Genomic DNA, 7,265 nt, shown 5'->3' with positions numbered 1-7,265 from the left:
TTCTGGCACGGGTTGCGGGGCTGAAAGAAGAAACAGATGATGCGCACGTCTGCCAAGGAGATGTCTGACCGTGAAGATGGATCTGAACATTTCCTCGGAGGAAAGAGAAACCCAGAACAAGAAGAATTACAAACCAGGTGGACGACTTTACATTTTGATGTCGTCAACAATGTCGGACACGCAGGAAAACCACGTCCGTGGTTTCTTGATGCCATACTGTACCGTACGTGAACCGCGGTCTGTGGTTTGGAGAGTCTCAGAGGATGACGTCAGCCTTCTTTGGTGGCTGCCTTTGCATTTGTTCAAGTCAAGTCACATATCCCAGACCCTCTCTGCCCGAGAAGCCACGGTAAAAGAATAACTTTTTGGTGCCGACCCTTTGATCGCGCTGAGAGTTTGCAGAGACTTTCCTCAGATCATCAGTCCGTCTCCTGCACGCTTCCTCTTCTCCACGTCATCGTCTACCCAACTCATGTTGGTCCCACTTTCATTGGGTTAGGGTGTGGTCCAAAAGGTGGCTGTTCCAGTCCGCATCAGACACGCCAAAGGGTTCTGCAACGTGGTGTTTACTCCCAAGACCAAAGTACTTTCGCAAGCGTAACGAGCAAACTTTTAATTAAGTCCTGTGGACATGTCCACATGTACTTACTTATTCCAAAGAAATGTCTTCGGACCACATAAGAACTCATTGGCAGACCTGCACCAAAGCAACAGGTGGTGCTAGAATCTCCCATACCGTCAGTCCTGCAGAGTGTTTACTTGGACAGCCAGTTAACAACTTAGGTCTTGTTCAGCTGTATCAGATTTTTTCATGTCACTAGCTGAGTTTCCGTTGAAGCGATATTTCCGAAAGTTCGACAAAAGTACGTTTGAGACTTGTAGGTGTTTCCATAAAAGGGTCATGTCGTGAGATCTCATCCCGCGAGACTCCACTTTAAGAAAGATATTGCAGCCACTGCTCCGTGATGTCAATAGAAGACCAAGGCAACGGGTCATTGCTCAAAGGCAAAGTCTTTACGTCCCCCCTGGACATTGTCCGGGCCACCTCGCTACAGCCGGCCGACTGATAGGAGACTTATGGCCCCTTTAACATTGTCCGGGTCTCTCCGAGCCTGTTGCCGGGAAGGGACCCGCGAATCGGCCCGGTGAAACAGTGCCGCCTCGCTTCCCCCGGCCGACCAATTGGAGACTTACGGCCCCGTTAACATTGTTCGGGCCTTAGGGTTGGCCTCTATTGCAGAGAAGAAACCCGCAAGGCGGCCCGGTCTGGCAGTGCCACCTCGCACACCCCAGCCGACTAATCGGAGACTTACGGCCCCGTTAACATTGTCCAGGCATGTGGGTCTCTCCGAGGCTGTTGGTCAGTCTCTATTGCCGGGAAGGGACCCGTGAAATGGCCCGGTGAAACGGTGCCGCCTCGCTTCCCCTCGGTCGACCGAACGGAGACTTACGGCCCCGTAAACATTGTCCGGGCATGTGGGTCTCTCCGAGCCTGTTGCCGGGAAGGGACCCGCGAAACGGCTCGGTGAAACGGTGCCGCCTCGCTTCCCCCGGCCGACCAATCGGAGACTTACGGCCCCGTAAACATTGTCCGGGCATGTAAGTCTTTCCGAGCCTGTTGCCGGGAAGGGATCCGCGAAACGGCTCGGTGAAACGGTGCCGCCTCGCTTCCCCCGGCCGACCAATCGGAGACTTACGGCCCCGTTAACATTGTTCGGGCCTTAGGGTTGGCCTCTATTGCAGAGAAGAAACCCGCGAGGCGGCCCGGTCTGGCAGTGCCACCTCGCACACCCCAGCCGACTAATCGGAGACTTACGGCCCCGTTAACATTGTCCAGGCATGTGGGTCTCTCCGAGCCGGATGATCGGTCTCTATTGCCGGGAAGGGACTCGCGAAACAGCCCGGTGCAATGGTGCCACCTCGTTTGACCGATCGGAGACTTACGACCCCATTAACATTGTCCGGGCATGTGGGTCTCTCCGAGCCTGTTGGTCGGTCTCTATTGCCGGGAAGGGACCCGCAAAATGGCCCGGTGAAACGGTGCCGCCTCGCTTCCCCCGGCCGAAAAGTAGTTAGTTTGTCGCTTGTAGCTGTTTATACAAAAAAAAGATCACCAAGAGGATTGAAAAGTCGGCAGATTTACAAAAAAAGTTGGCAATAACATCGGAAAAAGTAGTTAGTTTGTCGCTAGTAGCTCTTTATAAAAAAAAAAAAGATTAACAGGAGGATTGGAAAAATGCCAAATTTAGCGACAAAGCCACAAAGACACAACGACACAAAAAAGTCTGCAATAACACCGGAAAAAGTCGTTAATTTGTCGCTAGTAGCTGTTTGTAAAAAAAAAGGATCACCAAGAGGATTAGAAAGTCGGCAGATTTACAAAAAAAGTCTGCAATAATTTGTCGCTAGTAGCTGTTTAGGATTGGTAAGTCGCCAAGACACAAAAAAGTCTGCAATAACACCAGAAAAAGTTGTTAATTTGTCGCTAGTAGCTGTTTATGAAAAAAAAAGAGATCACCAAGAGGATTGGAAAGTCGCCAGATTTAACGTCAAAGTCACCAAGACACAAAAAGGTCTGCAATAACACCGGAAAAAGTTGTTAATTTGTCGCTAGTAGCTCTTCATAAAAAAAAAAAAAAGATTAACAGGAGGATTGGAAAAATGCCAAATTTAGCAACAAAGCCACAAAGACACAAAAAAGTCTGCAATAACACCGGAAAAAGTTGTTAGTTTGTCGCTAGTAGCTGTTTAGGATTGGAAAGTCACCAAGACACAAAAGAGTCTACAATAACACCGGAAAAAGTTGTTAATTTGTCGCTAGTAGCTGTTTGTAAAAAAAAAGGATCACCAAGAGGATTAGAAAGTCGGCAGATTTACAAAAAAAGGCTGCAATAATTTGTCGCTAGTAGCTGTTTAGGATTGGTAAGTCGCCAAGACACAAAAAAGTCTGCAATAACACCGGAAAAAGTTGTTAATTTGTCGCTAGTAGCTGTTTATGAAAAAAAAAGAGATCACCAAGAGGATTGGAAAGTCGCCAGATTTAACGTCAAAGTCACCAAGACACAAAAAGGTCTGCAATAACACCGGAAAAAGTTGTTAATTTGTCGCTAGTAACTCTTCATAAAAAAAAAAAAAAAAGATTAACAGGAGGATTGGAAAAATGCCAAATTTAGCAACAAAGCCACAAAGACACAAAAAAGTCTGCAATAACACCGGAAAAAGTTGTTAGTTTGTCGCTAGTAGCTGTTTAGGATTGGAAAGTCACCAAGACACAAAAAAGTCTGCAATAACACCGGAAAAAGTTGTTAGTTTGTCGCTAGTAGCTGTTTAGGATTGGAAAGTCACCAAGACACAAAAGAGTCTGCAATAACACCGGAAAAAGTTGTTAATTTGTCGCTAGTAGCTCTTCATAAAAAAAAAAAAAAGATTAACAGGAGGATTGGAAAAATGCCAAATTTAGCAACAAAGCCACAAAGACACAAAAAAGTCTGCAATAACACCGGAAAAAGTTGTTAGTTTGTCACTAGTAGCTGTTTAGGATTGGAAAGTCGCCAACATAAGAAAAAGTCTGCAATAACACCAGAAAAAGTCGTTAATTTGTCGCTAGTAACTGTTTATAATTTTTTTTTAAATATCTCCAGGATTGGTAAGTCGCCAAGACACAAAAAAGTCTGCAATAACACCGGAAAAAGTCGTTAATTTGTCACTAGTAGCTGTTTAGGATTGGAAAGTCACCAAGACACAAAAAAGTCTGCAATAACACCGGAAAAAGTGATTAGTTTGTCGCTAGTAGCTGTTTATGAAAAAAAAAAAGATCACCAAGAAGATTGGAAAGTCGCCAAATTTACAAAAAAGGTCTGCAATAACACCGGAAAAAGTCGTTAGTTTGTCGCTAGTAGCTGTTTATAAAAAAAAAAGATCACCAAGAGGATTGTAAAGTCGCCAAGATACAAAAAAGTCTGCAATAACACCGGAAAAAGTAGTTAGTTTGTCGCTAGTAGCTGTTTAGGATTGGAAAGTTGCCAAGACACAAAAACGTCTACAATAACACCGGAAAAAGTTGTTTGTTTGCCGCTGGTAGCTGTTTATCAAAAAAAAGATCACCAAGAGGATTGGAAAGTCGCCAAGACACAAAAAAGTCTGCAATAACACCGGAAAAAAGTCGTTAATTTGTCGCTAGTAGCTGTTTAGGATTGGAAAGTTGCCAAGACACAAAAAAGTCTACAATAACACCGGAAAAAGTCGTTAATTTGTCGCTAGTAACTGTTTATAATTTTTTTTTAAATATCTCCAGGAGGATTGGTAAGTGGCCAAGACACAAAAAAGTCTGCAATGACACCGGAAAAAGTCGTTAATTTGTCACTAGTAGCTGTTTAGGATTGGAAAGTCACCAAGACACAAAAAAGTCTGCAATAACACCGGAAAAAGTCGTTAGTTTGTCGCTAGTAGCTGTTTTTTTAAAAAAAAATCACTAAAAGGATTGGAACGTCGCCAAGACACAAAAAAGTCTACAATAACACCGGAAAAAGTCGTTAATTTGTCGCTAGTAGCTGTTTAGGATTGGAAAGTCACCAAGACACAAAAAAGTCTGCAATAACACCGGAAAAAGTCGTTAGTTTGTCGCTAGTAGCTGTTTTTAAAAAAAAAAATCACTAAAAGGATTGGAAAGTCGCCAAGACACAAAAAAGTCTACAATAACACCGGAAAAAGTCGTTAATTTGTCGCTAGTAGCTGTTTAGGATTGGAAAGTCACCAAGACACAAAAAAGTCTGCAATAACACCGGAAAAAGTCGTTAGTTTGTCGCTAGTAGCTGTTTTTAAAAAAAAAAATCACTAAAAGGATTGGAAAGTCGCCAAGACACAAAAAAGTCTACAATAACACCGGAAAAAGTCGTTAATTTGTCGCTAGTAGCTGTTTAGGATTGGAAAGTCACCAAGACACAAAAAAGTCTACAATAACACCAGAAAAAGTCGTTAGTTTGTCGCTAGTAGCTGTTTAGGATTGGAAAGTCACCAAGACACAAAAAAGTCTACAATAACACCAGAAAAAGTTATTAGTTTGTCGCTGGTAGCTGTTTATGAAAAAAAAGATCACCAAGAGGATTGGAAAGTCGCCAAGACACAAAAAAAGTCTGCAATAACACCGGAAAAAGTTGTTAATTTGTCGCTAGTAACTGTTTATACATTTTTTTTTAAATACCTCCAGGAGGATTGGTAAGTCGCCAAGACACAAAAAAGACTCCAGTAACACCGGAAAAAGTCGTAATTTGTCACTAGTAACTGTTTAGGATTGGAAAGTCACCAAGACACAAAAAAGTCTGCAATAACACCGGAAAAAGTTGTTAATTTGTCCCTAGTAGCTGTTTATGAAAAAAAAAGAGATCACCAAGAGGATTGAAAAGTCGCCAGATTTACAAAAAAATGTCGGCAATAACACCGGAAAAAGTTGTTAGTTAGTCTCTAGTAGCTGTTTATTTAAAAAAAAAAAAAAATTAAAACAACAGGAGGATTGGAGAGTTGCCAAATTTAGCGACAAAGCCACAAAGACACAAAAAAGTCTGCAATATCAGCAGAAAAAGTTGTTAATTTGTCGCTAGTAGCTGTTTAGGATTGGAAAGTCACCAAGACACAAAAAAGTCTGCAATAACACCGGAAAAAGTTGTTAGTTTGTCGCTAGTAGCTGTTTATAAAAATGTAAAAAAAAGATCACCAAGTGGATTGGAAAGTCGCCAAGACACAAAAAAGTCTGCAATAACACCGGAAAAAGTGATTAGTTTGTCGCTAGTAGCTGTTTATTAAAAAAAAAGATCACCAAGAGGATTGGAAAGTCGCCAAACTTAGTGACAAAGTCACCAAGACACAAAAAAGTCTACAATAACACCGGAAAAAGTTGTTAATTTGTCGCTAGTAGCTGTTTATGAAAAAAAAAGAGATCACCAAGAGGATTGGAAAGTCATCGGATTTAACGTCAAAGTCACCAAGACACAAAAAGGTCTGCAATAACACCGGAAAAAGTTGTTAATTTGTCGCTAGTAGCTGTTTATAAATAAAAAAAAAAGATTAACAGGAGGATTGGAAAAATGCCAAATTTAGCGACAAAGCCACAAAGACACAAAAAAGTCTGCAATAACACCGGAAAAAGTCGTTAGTTTGTCGCTAGTAGCTGTTTATAAAAAAAAAAGATCACCAAGAGGATTGGAAAGTCGCCAGATTTACAAAAAAATGTTGGCAATAACACCGGAAAAAGTTGTTAGTTAGTCTCTAGTAGCTGTTTATTTAAAAAAAAATTAAAATTAAATTAACAGGAGGATTGGAGAGTTGCCAAATTTAGCGACAAAGCCACAAAGACACAAAAAAGTCTGCAATATCAGCGGAAAAAGTTGTTAATTTGTCACTAGTAGCTGTTTAGGATTGGAAAGTCACCAAGACACAAAAAAGTCTGCAATAACACCGGAAAAAGTGATTAGTTTGTCGCTAGTAGCTGTTTATAAAAAAAAAAGATCACCAAGAGGATTGGAAAGTCGCCAAACTTAGTGACAAAGTTGCCAAGACACAAAAAAGTCTGCAATAACACCGGAAAAAGTCGTTAGTTTGTCGCGAGTAGCTGTTTATAAAAATGTAAAAAAAAGATCACCAAGAGGATTGGTAAGTCGCCAAGACACAAAAAAGTCTGCAATAACACCGGAAAAAGTCATTAGTTTGTCGCTAGTAGCTGTTTATGAAAATGTAAAAAAAAAGATCACCAAGAGGATTGGAAAGTCGCCAAACTTAGTGACAAAGTCACCAAGACACAAAAAAGTCTGCAATAACACCGGAAAAAGTTGTTAATTTGTCGCTAGTAGCTGTTTATAAAAAAAAAAAAAAAAGATCATCAAGAAGATTGGAAAGTTGCCAGATTTAACGTCAAAGTCACCAAGACACAAACAAGTCTACAATAACACCGGAAAAAGTTGTTAATTTGTCGCTAGTAGCTGTTTATAAAAAAAAAAAAAAAAAAGATCATCAAGAAGATTGGAAAGTCGCCAGATTTAACGTCAAAGTCACCAAGACACAAAAAGGTCTGCAATAACACCGGAAAAAGTAGTTAGTTTGTTGCTAGTAGCTGTTTATACAAAAAAAAGATCATCAAAAGGATTGGAAAGTCGCCAGATTTACAAAATTGTCGGCAATAACACCGGAAAAAGTTGTTAGTTAGTCTCTAGTAGCTGTTTATTTAAAAAAAAAAGATTAACAGGAGGATTGGAGAGTTGCCAAATTTAGCGACA

Source organism: Nerophis lumbriciformis, linkage group LG07 (genome assembly GCF_033978685.3).
Source record: "Nerophis lumbriciformis linkage group LG07, RoL_Nlum_v2.1, whole genome shotgun sequence".
NCBI lineage: Eukaryota > Metazoa > Chordata > Actinopteri > Syngnathiformes > Syngnathidae > Nerophis > Nerophis lumbriciformis.
The sequence above is the reverse complement of the archived record's forward strand: the minus strand, read 5'-3'. Positions refer to the sequence as shown.